The sequence below is a fragment of the Budorcas taxicolor genome, chromosome 1 (assembly GCF_023091745.1).
Source record: "Budorcas taxicolor isolate Tak-1 chromosome 1, Takin1.1, whole genome shotgun sequence".
NCBI lineage: Eukaryota > Metazoa > Chordata > Mammalia > Artiodactyla > Bovidae > Budorcas > Budorcas taxicolor.
This window is the reverse complement of record NC_068910.1, coordinates 178,583,653-178,596,981: the sequence shown is the minus strand read 5'-3', so window position 1 is coordinate 178,596,981 and position 13,329 is coordinate 178,583,653.

Below are 13,329 nucleotides of genomic sequence, written 5' to 3'. Positions count from 1 at the left end.
TCATGGTTTCATTGCCTTATAGGATATAATTATTTTTGTGTCTAACATAGGAAATAAATAAGCATTTATTCCACAAATTCTCCTTAGAAAAAGCCTTACTTTGTTTGAAGTGAAAGTATTAGTCATTCTGACTGTGTTAGTCATGTCTGACTCTTCTTGACCCCATGGACTGCAGCCCTTCAGAATCCTCTGTCCAATTCAGGCAAGAATACTGGAGTGGGTAGCCATTCTTTTCTCCAGGAGACCATCCTGACCCAGGAATCGAAATCAAGTATCTGCATTATAAACAGATTCTTTACCGTTTGAGCCACCAGGGAAGCCCTTTATCTTGTTTACTATTTTCTTATTAGTAGGTTAAACATTTAATACTATTTCGGGATTAGGATGAGAATCTTGATTTTGACTGTTTGAAAATTATAATTTTTCAGAGGACAAAGGATGAGAGACAACTTTTCTGCAAAAGGAAGGTTTGAGCTCAAATCTAAATGACATGAGATAGTCACGGGAACAATCAGGACATAGTCCTCTAGACAGACAGAACATGGGCATGCCTATGTGCTCAGTTGGGTCTGACACTTTGCAACCCTATAGACTGTAGCCCACCACGCTCCTCTCTCCATGGAATTTTCCAGGCAAGTGTACTGGAGTGGTTGCCATTTCCTACTTCAGGGGATCTTCCCAACCCAGGGGTCAAACTCAAGTCTCCGGAGTCTCCTGAACTGGCAGGCGGATTCTTTACCACTGTGCCACCAGGAAAGCCCAGGGAGACAGAACAGGATGTCTAAAAGCCTGAAGTCTTTAAGGAATGAGTGTGGAGGGTTGAAGGCTCAGAAATTTGTAAAGCAAAAAAGAAGAAGAGTAGGAATGGAGGATTTCAGAAAACTAGTCAGGGGACAATTATGTAGGGCTCTGGAGATTATGAATAATTACTTCTAAAGAAGGCTGAGCACAGAAAAATTGATGCTTTCAAATTGTGGTGCTGGAGAAGATTCTTGAGAGTCCCTTGGACAGCAAGGAGAGTGAACCAATTAACCCTAAAGGAAATCAACTCTGAATATTCTTTAGAAGCCCTGATGCTGAAGCTCCAATACTTTGGCTACCTGATGCAAACAGCCAACTCATTGGAAAGGATTTTGATGCTGGGAAAAACTGAAGGCAAAAGGAGGAAGGGGAGGCAGAGGATGAGATGATTAGATAGCATCACTGACTCCATGGATATCAATTTGAGCAAACTCCAGGAGATAGTGAAGGACAGGGAAGCCTGTGTGCTACAGCCCATAGGATCACAAGAGTCAGAGACAACTTAGTGACTGAACAACAACAACAAAATTATATTATCTGGGTAATCTTAATTCATATGTTTTTGCTTTTACCCCTAAGGTAAGTTCTTTATCCTTAAAAAAAAATTTGGGTGGGGAGAAAAACATAAGGATTTATACAAACAAAACAAAGAGAAAAATAGAAAAAAAATTCTAATTAAGAAAATATATTGAATCATGCCCTCTGAGATGATGCTTTGATTTAAATTGAAGATGAAGGTGGGTGCAAATATTCCTTTAGGCCCCCTTTTCTTCCTTTTCTCAGTAAAGAGGATAAACTCCCAATGCCAAATTATCAGAGATCCATGGAGGAGAAAATAAAAGCAGGGTGCTGTGATCAATTCTGCCCCTGATTGATTGTGTTTTTAATAGTGTTTTAGCTTCCTCAACTCTATAGTGAGCATGAAATTGCCTAGAGATCTGTGTGGTTCCTTTGTGGAAAGATTTAAGACAGATAAAATTAACTGTAAATCATTTTGAATTTCTAAGAGAAAAAGCCCAGACTTTGAGGATTAGGGTTTGTCTTTTTCCACCTTGCTTTGCCTCACATGGCAAAGACAAAAAAAATGCCCACTGTAGTTCCTTTTGTTTCCCTCCTTGAGATCAGAGTGTTCTGTGCCATGAACATTTCACTTCTTAATTTTCTAAAGGTCACAGTATTGTGTTTTTTCTACGTGGTTTTCTTTCAGTAAATTGTCTTATTTGCTAAGAAAGGAAATGCAAAGAACTAATGTAAGCTTGTAAGGTATTTTTATTTGTTTTTCACTTGCCTAATTATTCTCATTTCTCTGTTACTAGGCCCTGACCTTTTGGCAAAGTTTATTTTCAGTTTCTATTTTGTTTTCCCTGCATTGTGGAAAGGTCTCAACTGTCACCCAGATGGCAGAAATCCACCAGAAAATCCAAACTGGGGAAATCCTAGAGTTGAAAATACTTTTTTTCTTTATTAAAGAAAACCTTACCAAAATAAACATGCTCAGGGATACTCCTGTTTGCTATCAAGGAGATCTGTAGAAAATTCTAAAATAAGGGATAGTGAAAATAAGAAAATACAGGCATGATTAATTTTCAGAATATCAACTGATGTTGCAAATGTGTCAAAACCCAGCTTCTGCATAAAATACATATTAGCAAACTGCTGTGACTTCTGCCACTTTAATTTTGTTTTCAAAAATTCCCATGACAATGTCCAGATATCCACAACCACACTGACACATTTCATGCCAAAATTGGTTTAGGAATTCTGCAGATCAAAAGAGAATGGGATGCTGCAGCGGAGAACAGACACTTCTAAGACATCTCACAAGGGTAAGTTCAGAACTGCATGGTGTCGTGAATACTGTCTGAGTATTGACAAGAAGATTCAAATAGATTCTGTAAACAATGGAGCCTTGGGAACTGCATACATCTTGAGAAGCAATTTGAGTGGCATATATTTAAGACAGTCTATTCATATTTGAGCAAACTCAAGCAATTTATATTTCCTCAATGTCAGCTTGAATGGGACATTGGGAGAATGGAGATGCTTCACTCTCATTTTAGATAAAAATCATAAGTAATTATGTATTTATCTACGTATTAATTTATGTCTCAGAAATATGCCACGTAAGAAAATAAGACCTCCATATGTTGCTGTTGATAGTATAAATTGTTATAAAATTTCATAGGGGACACTTTGGAGTTTATATCCAAAAGCTTAAAAATATTCATGATCTTTGACTCATTAATTTTTCAAGGAAATAGGAAGATAGATATTCAGGATTATATCATTAATTTATTATGTTGCCATTGTGTTTACAGCAATGAAAATTGAGGCAGAGTCTATCAAACCAGAGGTAGAGGAATGATAGATGTGTTTCATTCACACTAGAAAATACTTGGAAGCATATACAAGTGATAATAAAGATTTATAATTATTGACATGAAAATATATTTTTAAATTTTAAAAGATAAAATCAGGCTATAGAATTTTCTCAAAACATATGTGAAGTTTATTAAGCTGTAATCTCTAAATTAATCCAGGAGCAATATCCCTTTTATAGTCTCTGGACCCAGGAGGAATATAATTTTCATTTATGTCTCTCTCTACTTTTTTTTTTTTTTCCACCTACGAGGGTTTCTTCTTTTTTTTTTTTAATTTGGAGCACACAATATTATTATTATTATTATTATTTTTATTTACTTTGTGCCTTCTGGTCTCTCTACTTTTAAAGAGATATGAATACTAGGATCACAGCAACTGTTATTAACATATGGCTTCCTTGCTCTCAGAAGTCTTCTGCTCTTCTGTTAAGCAGAATTTTCTCACTTATGCAACATATTCTTACATTTTCCCAACCTCCACCACAAAGTGCACAGTTTCTCACAGTATAGTTGGGACACTTCCTGACTCTGGTGTTTAGCACCTAAGGGGAGAAGTCCTTTGTGGTTCTGAATACTCCCATCAGACCAATTTTAGCTTTTGTGCTTTGCACATTTTTAAAAACCCTATTTAGATTAAAAAAAAAAAAAAAAACCCTGATCAGTCTCCCAAAAAGACAGGCCTAGGGTTTCATAATCAATGGTGGAAACTATTTTGCTTTCTGCGATCATAGCAAATATTTGTTTGCTATTTACTTAACTGAAGTTCGTAGTGGCTGAGATATATTTGGCTCCACTAAAATAAATGCTAAGAAATACATGGTGCCTCAAAAAATTTAAGAGTATAGAAATTTCTCTAACATCTTTTCTGACCATAATGGCATACAACTAGAAATTAACCACAGGAAAAGAAATGAGAAAAAAATTAGTTTATGGAGACTGAACAACATGCTACTAGAAATAAAACCAGTTCAGGTCAGTTCAGTCACTCAGTCGTGTCTGACTCTTTGCGACCCCATGAACTGCAGGATGGCAGGCCTCCCTGTCCATCACCAACTCCTGGAGTTTACCCAAACCCATGTCCATTGATCAGTGATGCCATCCAGCCATCTCATCCTCTGTTGTCCCCTTCTCCTCCTGCCCTCAATCTTTCCCAGCATCAGGGTCTTTTCAGATGAGTCAACTCTTCACATCAGGTGGCCAAAGTATTGGAGTTTCAGCTTCAACATAAGTCCTTCCAATGAACACCCAGGACTGATCTCCTTTAGGATGGACAGACTGGATCTCCTTGCAGTCCAAGGGACTTTCAAGAGTCTTCTCCAATACCACAGTTCAAAAGAATCCATTATTGGCTATTCAGCTTTCTTTACAGTCCAATTCTCACACCCATACATGACTACTGGAAAAACCATAGCCTTGATTAGATGGACCTTTGTTGACAAAGTAATGTCTGTGCTTTTTAATATGCTGTCTAGGTTGCTCATAACTTTCCAGCCAAGGAGTAAGCATCTTTTAATTTCATGGCTGCAATCACCATCTGCAGTGATTTGGGAGCCCCCAAAATAAAAGTCTGTCAGTTTCCACTGTTTCCCCATCTATTTCCCATGAAGTGATGGGACCAGATGCCATGATCTTAGTTTTCTGAATGCTGAGCTTTAAGCCAACTATTTCACTCTCCTCTTTCACTTTCATCAAAAGGCTCTTTAGTTCTTCTTCACTTTCTGCCATGTGGTTTCTGCCAGGTGGTTTCATTTGCATATCTGAGGTTATTGAGATTTCTCCCGGCAATCTTGATTCCAGCTTGTATTTCCTTCAGCCCAGCGTTTCTCATGATGTACTCTGCATACAAGTTAAATAAGCAGGGTGACAATATACAGCCTTGACATACTCCTTTTCTTATTTGGAACCAGTCTGTTGTTCCATCTCCAGTTCTAACAGTTGCTTCCTGACCTGCATACATGTTTCTCAAGAGGCAGGTCAGATGGTCTGGTATTCCCATCTCTTTTAGAATGTTCCACAGTTTATTTCTCTTTTAGAATGGTCCACAGTCAAAGGCTTTAGCATAGTCAATAAAGCAGAAGTAGATGTTTTTCTGGAAGTCTCTTGCTTTTTCAATGATCCAGCAGATGTTGGCAATTTGATCTCTGGTTCCTCTGCCTTTTCTAAGACCAGCTTGAACATCTGGAAGTTCACAGTTCACGTATTGCTGAAGCCTGGCCTGGAGAATTTTGAGCATTACTTTACTAAAATGTGAGATGAGTGCAATTGTGCGGTAGTTTGAGCATTCTTTGGCATTGCCTTTCTTTGGGATTGGAATGAAAACTGACCTTTTCCAGTCCTGTGGCCACTGCTGAGTATTCCAAATTTGCTGGCATATTGAGTGCAGCACTTTCACAGCATCATCTTTTAGGATTTGAAACAGCTCAACTGGAATTCCATCACCTCCACTAGCTTTGTTCGTAGTGATGCTTCCTGAGGCCCACTTGACTTCACATTCCAGGATGTCTTGCTCTAGGTGAGTGATCACACCATTGTGGTTATCTGGGTCATGACAATCTTTTTTGTACAGTTCTTCTGTGTATTCTTGCCACCGCTTCTTAATATTTTCTGCTTCTGTTAGGTCTATACCATCTCTCTCCTTTATTGAGCCCATCTTTGTATGAAATGTTCCCTTGGTATCTCTAATTTTCCTGAAGAGATCTCTAGTCTTTCCCATTCTGTTGTTTTCCTCTATTTCTTTGCATTGATTGCTGAGGACGGCTTTCTTCTCTCTCCTTACTATTCTCTGGAACTCCACATTCAAATGGGTATATCTTTCCTTTTCTCCTTTGCTTTTGCTTCTCTTCTTTTCACAGCTATTTGTAAGGCCTCCTCAGACAGCCATTTTGCTTTTTTGCATTTCTTTTCCATGGGGATAGTCTTGATCCCTGTCTCCTGTACAATGTCATGACCTCCATCAATAGCTCATCAAGCACTCTATCAGATCTAGAAATAAAATGGTAGTGTTTAAAAAACAAACTATCCAGAAAAATGTATGGATGTTTTCCACATATGAAATCTAGGAATAGCAAGCATGGACTTGAATTTTCCTGGTGGGTTATATGGTAAAGAATCTATCTGCCCATCATGCTGGAGACCCAGGTTCATTCCCTGGGTTGGGAAGATCCCCTGAAGAAGGGAATGGCTACACCCTACAATATTCTTGCCTAGAGAATACCATGGACAGAGGAGCCTGGTGAGCTATAGTCCATGGGGTTGCAAAGAGTCAGATACGACTAAGTGACTAACACTTTCACTTTTCAAGCATGGCCTTAAAGACATGAAAGGAACAAAATATTGTGTTCCTTGCTAACACAGGTCCTTAGTTATCCTACTGATCTCATGTGCTGTCCCAAGGAATATTTAAGCCCATTTCAATGTTGATACATCATTGAATCACTTTTGCAAACATAAAGCCCAAATATTACAATGCTTTATTCTAGTTAAATTCTAATATGTATGAAAATTCATCTCTGCTACAATGCCTGAAGATTTCATAAAATATTTATGACCAATTCAGTCCTTGTTGAGAATAAGAAAACATGGGAAGTGTGCAAATTATGTTTCCTCTGGTAAAAAACTCTATGTGCCCTTAACTTTATTGGAAGATTTAGGCTACAAATAAATGTAGGTTTTCAACAAATCTGATCCATAGTAGAGTCCAATATTTTGTCCCCCTGCCATAGGTCACTATGTTCAAGTGCATATGTTTAACAAATTATGAAATAAAAATTATTGATTGTGACCTGATTTATAATATTTCAAGCTTTATTTCATTTGGAGTGGAACTGCAGTATAATTTGCAGCTCTGCAACTCAGGAATTCCCTGACTCCCTTATTAAAAACCACATACTTTGGACTCTCTTCCTTATAAATATAGTGGCCTTCCAGTATCTCTACTGTAGCATTATTGTTGGTGTTAAATGATATAACCTGGGTAAGGTGTCTAATACAGTGTTTGACACTTGGCAGATTCTCAGGGAATGCTAGTGGCATATCATGTTTTTTTCTATCATTTATTCCAACAAATATGATCACATAAAATATATGCAGGAAAGACTCATTTGGATAAGCTTGAAGATTCAAGCCTCAAGTGCAGCAATAAATCAGAGTTTGAGATGGTTATTCAGACTTCTAGCAATTTCATGGATCTCTGAAGGTGACAGATTCCAGGATGGAGAACCCACCATATGGAAAGTGTTCTCTCCCTTGAGGGTCCCTTTCACAAACAAAGGTTTGTACACATTTGAGATAAATCACATTTTTGAGTTATCTTCACAATTTTCCTGTTAATCTAAATCAATTTTAAAACATTAAAAAATACCCTCTGAGAAAATGACCCAAAATGAGAACACACACACACAAACACACACACACACACACACACACACACTTTTTAAAAAATTAATTTATTTTAATTGGAGGCTAATTACTTTACAATATTGTAGTGATTTTTGCCATACATTGACACGAATCAGCCATGGGTGTACATGTGTCCCCCATCTTGAATCCCCCTCCCAAACCTTCCCCATCCCATCCCTCAGGATTGTCCCAGGGCATTGGCTTTGAGTGCCCTATTTCATGCATTGAACTTAGACTGGTGATCTATTTCACATATAGTAATATACAGGTTTAAATGCTATTCTTTCAAATCACCCCACCCCTGCCTTCTCCCACAGAGTCCAAAAGTCTGTTCTTTGTGTCTCTTTTGCTGTCTCACAAATAGGGTCATCCTTACTATCTTTCTAAATTCCACATATATATGCATTCATATACTATATCGGTGTTTTTCTTTCTGACTTACTTCACTCTGTAGAATAGGCTCCAGTTTCATCCACCTCAGTGGAACGGATTAAAATGCATTCTTTTTAATAGCTGAGTAATATCCCATTGTGGATATGTATCACAGCTTTCTTATCCATTTGTCTGCCGATGGGCATCTTTGTTTCCATGTCCTAGCTATTGTAAACAGTGCTGCGATGAACATTGGGGTACACGCACATAAACACACTTTTGAAGTGGAAAATTTCAACAGTGAAAATTTGGAAATAAATTGGGTCTGAAGAATTTTGAACATACTGAGTGATCCACAAATAACCGTGGATGCTATATTGTCATTTAAGATTCCAAAAACGTGGATAATCCTGATAAATGGAAAATTATTCATCAGTGAGATATGAAAAAGCAAAACATAAAATAGTATGTTTACTCTGGTTATAAAAATTTCAGAAGATAGCCATAGTCACATTGAAAATAATTTTAATGTGAAAATGTAACAATGAGGTAGTGACATTTCAAATTTGTGGATATTTTCTGTGGATGTATCAGGTAAAATATTTTTAAGTATTCCCATATTCACATGGAAACAATCCTCTCCTCGCTCATTCTTGTTACTCTGAACATTTATTTTTCTCAACCTAATTGTTAGATTCTTGATGGAAATTACCCTCTTTATTCTATGAGATAGTCACCCAGCTAGCTTACTATCTCCAGCCCTGGTATAAAGTAGGAATTCAGTGAAAGCTCACTAAATAAAAACATTAATTTGTTAAACCTTAAAATCTTTTCTAGACCTTTCTGTTCAATATTATAACCATGTAAACATTTTAAAAATTTAATTTTATTGTTAACAATATACAAACAGAAAAGTACTGAAAGGTGTTCAGCTTGATGAATGTGGTAAATAGAATTATTGCTTAGCAAATATGCATTCCTTCTTCTCTCCCCCCACCCCAACCCCACAACCTTCATGGGAGGAAGAATACTCCCCAGCCCTTTGATGTTGGATCTGGGCATCTGACAGGTTTTAGTCAAAGAGATGTTTATAGACATGACATGAGAAGAAGCTTCAATAGGCAGGTACAGTTGGGTTTGAATTTTGCATTTATCCCATTATATGAGAACTCGGGTAGCCACTGGTTCCCAGCAATGAAAGACATGTGAAATAGACCTGGTCCAACCCTCTTCTGGAGCCAACTTTGATCCAGCTAAATCTCACCTAAATCAAGCACTAATCCATAGATCCACAAGAGGGAAATAAATATTGTCCAGTGACACTGAGCTTGGGGATGACTTGTTACACAGTTTTATCATGACAATTACTGATGGATACATTTGATGTTGTATTGAATCTATAACAATTTAAAGAAACTGACATCTCTGTATCAAGTCTTCTAATACATAATTGTGATTTACTCTTCTGTTCACTTAGGTATTCTTTAATTATTGTCAATAATACTCTATGGTTTACTGAATGATTATCTTGAAATCATTGATTATTCTTGGGTTATTTTTATTTTTGCAAATGGCATATTTTTAAAACTTTGAAATTTTTGATGGAAATATAAACATTATACTATTCACCAATCTTGCTAAAATTTTTTATTTAGTCTAATACTTTATTTGAAGGTTATTTCAGATCTTCTATGTACAATTATGTTGTCTATAGATAATGAAAACTTTATTTTCTCCTTTGCAATATTTCTATCTTTCATTTCTTTTTTGTCTTTTTGCACTGACTAGGACCTTCAGGCAGAATGTTTAGTAGAGGTGGAAATAGTGGACATCTTTTATTTAATCATGATCTGTCACAAGTTGGGTGGCCTCAGAAACAGATCTTGAGATGGAGATTAGTGTGTAGAAAATGTGTTAGAGTGGTCCTGGGATCTACGGGGTAGATGGGATGAAGTCACAGGACGACTGGATTGAAAAAGAGTTGGGCTACAATGTGATCTCAGAGAATGCCTCAAGCAACCCATGAGGACCTCTGAAGCCAAGATATCTCTTTCAAGTCCCTCCAAGTGGGAGAAGAGGACCAAGTCTTGTGTCTCTGTATTAACCAGTGACTGGTTGAGGACTCTCCAGGTGAGGAAGGTGATGTACCTTTGAATGAGGTGATTCTTCAGTCAGTACAGTTTCTAAAAGAGGTGGACAACTAAAGGCTCCCTGCTGGAAGTACTCTCAGAGGCTGGGGTAATAAGTCCTTCAGTTATGAAGGGCTCTCTAGCGAGCATCCACTATATAAGTTTTCAGTGGGAAAGATGTTAATTTTACAATGTTGTGTTTTAGTGTTCCCTAAACAATAAATGTGACAACACTAAAGACAGTGATGATAAAAAGAAAATGATAAATAAGAATAACTGATATTTCTGTAACAGAGTGTAAAAAGGTCCTTTTCCCATTGTTTCAGAATATCAGCTGAAGTGTACAGTTGACATTTCCATGAGGGCTTGCTAAAAAGTCTATCTATCATTTTGTGTCTATTACTTCAAAACAAACTATGTAATAAAATGTGAGAAATTTAAAAGAGAAAAAGTTTTCTGTGTAACAGTCTTTACTCTCTTAAGACAAAACCAGGGGCTTTCTAAAGAGATTTGTTTTTGTTGTTAATGTTGTTTGTTTGTGCTGGCTTTTATTTTGTTTCAGAAGAAGAGAATTGAATCTTATTTCCCACCTGGACATTTATTTAACAGCATAAATGTATTGTTATGACATGACAGTATAAATAGCGTGAAAAAGCAAAATGATAGGATACTGAAAGAGGAACTCCACAGGTCTATAGGTGCCCAATATGCTACAGGTGATCAGTGGAGAGATAACTCAGGAAAGAATGAAGGGATGAAGCCAAAGCAAAAACAATACCCAGTTGTGGATATGACTGGTGATAGAAGCAAGGTCTGATGCTTTAAAGAGCAATGTTGCATAGGAACCTGGAATGTCAGGTCCATGAATCAAGGCAAATTGGAAGTGGTCAAACAGGGGATGGCAAGAGTGAACGTCAACATTCTAGGAATCAGTGAACTAAAATGGACTGGAAAGGGTGAATTTAACTCAGATGACCATTATATCTACTACTGTGGGCAGGAATCCCTTAGAAGAAATGGAGTAGCCATCATGGTTAACAAAAGAGTCCGAAATGCAGTACTTGGATGCAATCTCAAAAATGACAGAATGATCTCTGTTCATTTCCAAGGCAAACCATTCAATATCATGGTGATCCAAGCCTATGCCCCAACCAGTAACGTCAAGGAAGCTGAAGCTGAACGGTTCTATGAAGACCTATAAGACCTTTTAGAACTAACACACAAAAAAGATGTCCTTTTCATTATAGAGGACTGGAATGCAAAAATAGGAAGTCAAGAAACACCTGGAGTAACAGGCAAATTTGGCCTTGGAGTACAGAATGAAGCAGGGCAAAGGCTAATAGAGTTTTGCCAAGAGAATGCACTGGTCATAGCAAACACCCTCTTCCAACAACACAAGAGAAGACTACACATGGACATCACCAGATGGTCAACACCGAAATCAGATTGATTATATTCTTTGCAGCCAAAGATGGAGAAGCTCTACACAGTCAGCAAAAAACAAGTCTGGGAGCTGAGTGTGGCTCAGATCATGAACTCCTTATTGCTAAATTTAGACTTAAATTGAAGAACGTAGGGAAAACCGCTAGACCATTCAGGTATGACCTAAATCAAATCCCTTATGATTATACAGTGGAAGTGAGAAATAGATTTAAGGGAATAGATCTGATAGATAGAGTGCCTGATGAACTATGGACGGAGAATGCACTGGTCATAGCAAACACCCTCTTCCAACAACACAAGAGAAGACTCTACACATGGACATCACCAGATGGTCAACACCGAAATCAGATTGATTATATTCTTTGCAGCCAAAGATGGAGAAGCTCTACACAGTCAGCAAAAATGACATTGTACAGGAGACAGGGATCAAGACCATCCCCATGGAAAAGAAATACATAAAAGGAAAAGGGCTGTTTGAAGAGGCCTTACAAATGGCTCTGAAAAGAAAAGAAGCAAAAAGCAAAGGAGAAAAGGAAAGATATTCCCATTTGAATGCAGGGTTCCAAAGAATAGCAAGGAGAGATAAGAAAGCCTTCTTCAGTGATCAATGCAAAGAAATAGAAGAAAACAACAGAATGGGAAAGACTAGAGATCTCTTCAAGAAAATTAGAGATACAAAGGAAACATTTCATGCAAAGGTGGGCTCAGTAAAGGACAGAAATGGTATGGACCTAACAGAAGCAGAAGATATTAAGAAGAGGTGGCAAGAATACACAGAAGAACTGTACAAAAAAGATCTTCACGAACCAGATAATCATGATGGTGTGATCACTCACCTAGAGCCAGACATCCTGGAATGTGAAGTCAAGTGAGACTTAGAAAGCATTACAATGAACAAAACTAGTGGAGATGATGGAATTCCAGTTGAGCTATTTCAAATCCTAAAAGATGATGATGTGAAAGGGCTGCACTCAATATGCCAGCAAATTTGGAAAAGTCAGCAGTGGCCACTGGACTGGGAAAGGTCAGTTTTCATTCCAATCCCAAAGAAAGTTAATGCCAAAGAATGCTCAAACTACCACACAATTGTACTCATCTCACACGCTAGTAAAGTAATGCTCAAAATTCTCCAAGCCAGGCTTCACCAGTACGTGAACCATGAACTTCCAGATGTTCAAGCTGATTTTAGAAAAGGCAGAGGAACCAGAGACCAAATTGCCAACATCTGCTGGATCATCAAAAAAGCAAGAGAGTTCCAGTGAAACATCTATTTCTGCTTTATTGACTATGCCAAAGCCTTTGACTGTGTGGATCACAGTAAACTGTAGAAAACTCTTCAGAAGATGGGAATACCAGACCACATGACCTGTCTCTTGAGAGACATGTATGCAGGTCAGGAAGCAACAGTTAGAACTGGATATGGAACAACAAACTGGTTCCAAATAGGAAAAGGAGTACATCAAGGCTGTATATTGTCACCCTGCTTGTTTAACTTATATGCAGAGTACATCATGAGAAATGATAGGCTGGTTAAAGCACAAGCTGGAATCAAGATTGCTGGGAGAAATATCAATAACCTCAGATATGCAGATGACAGCACCCTTATGGCAGAAAGTGAAGAGGAACTAAAAAGCCTCTTGATGAAAGTGAAAGAGGAGACTGAAAAAGTTGGCTTAAAGCTCAACATTCAGAAAACGAAGATCATGGCATCCGGTCCCATCACTTCATGGGAAATAGATGGGGAAACAGTGGAAACAGGGTCAGACTTTATTTTTGGGGGCTCCAAAATCACTGCAGATGGTGAC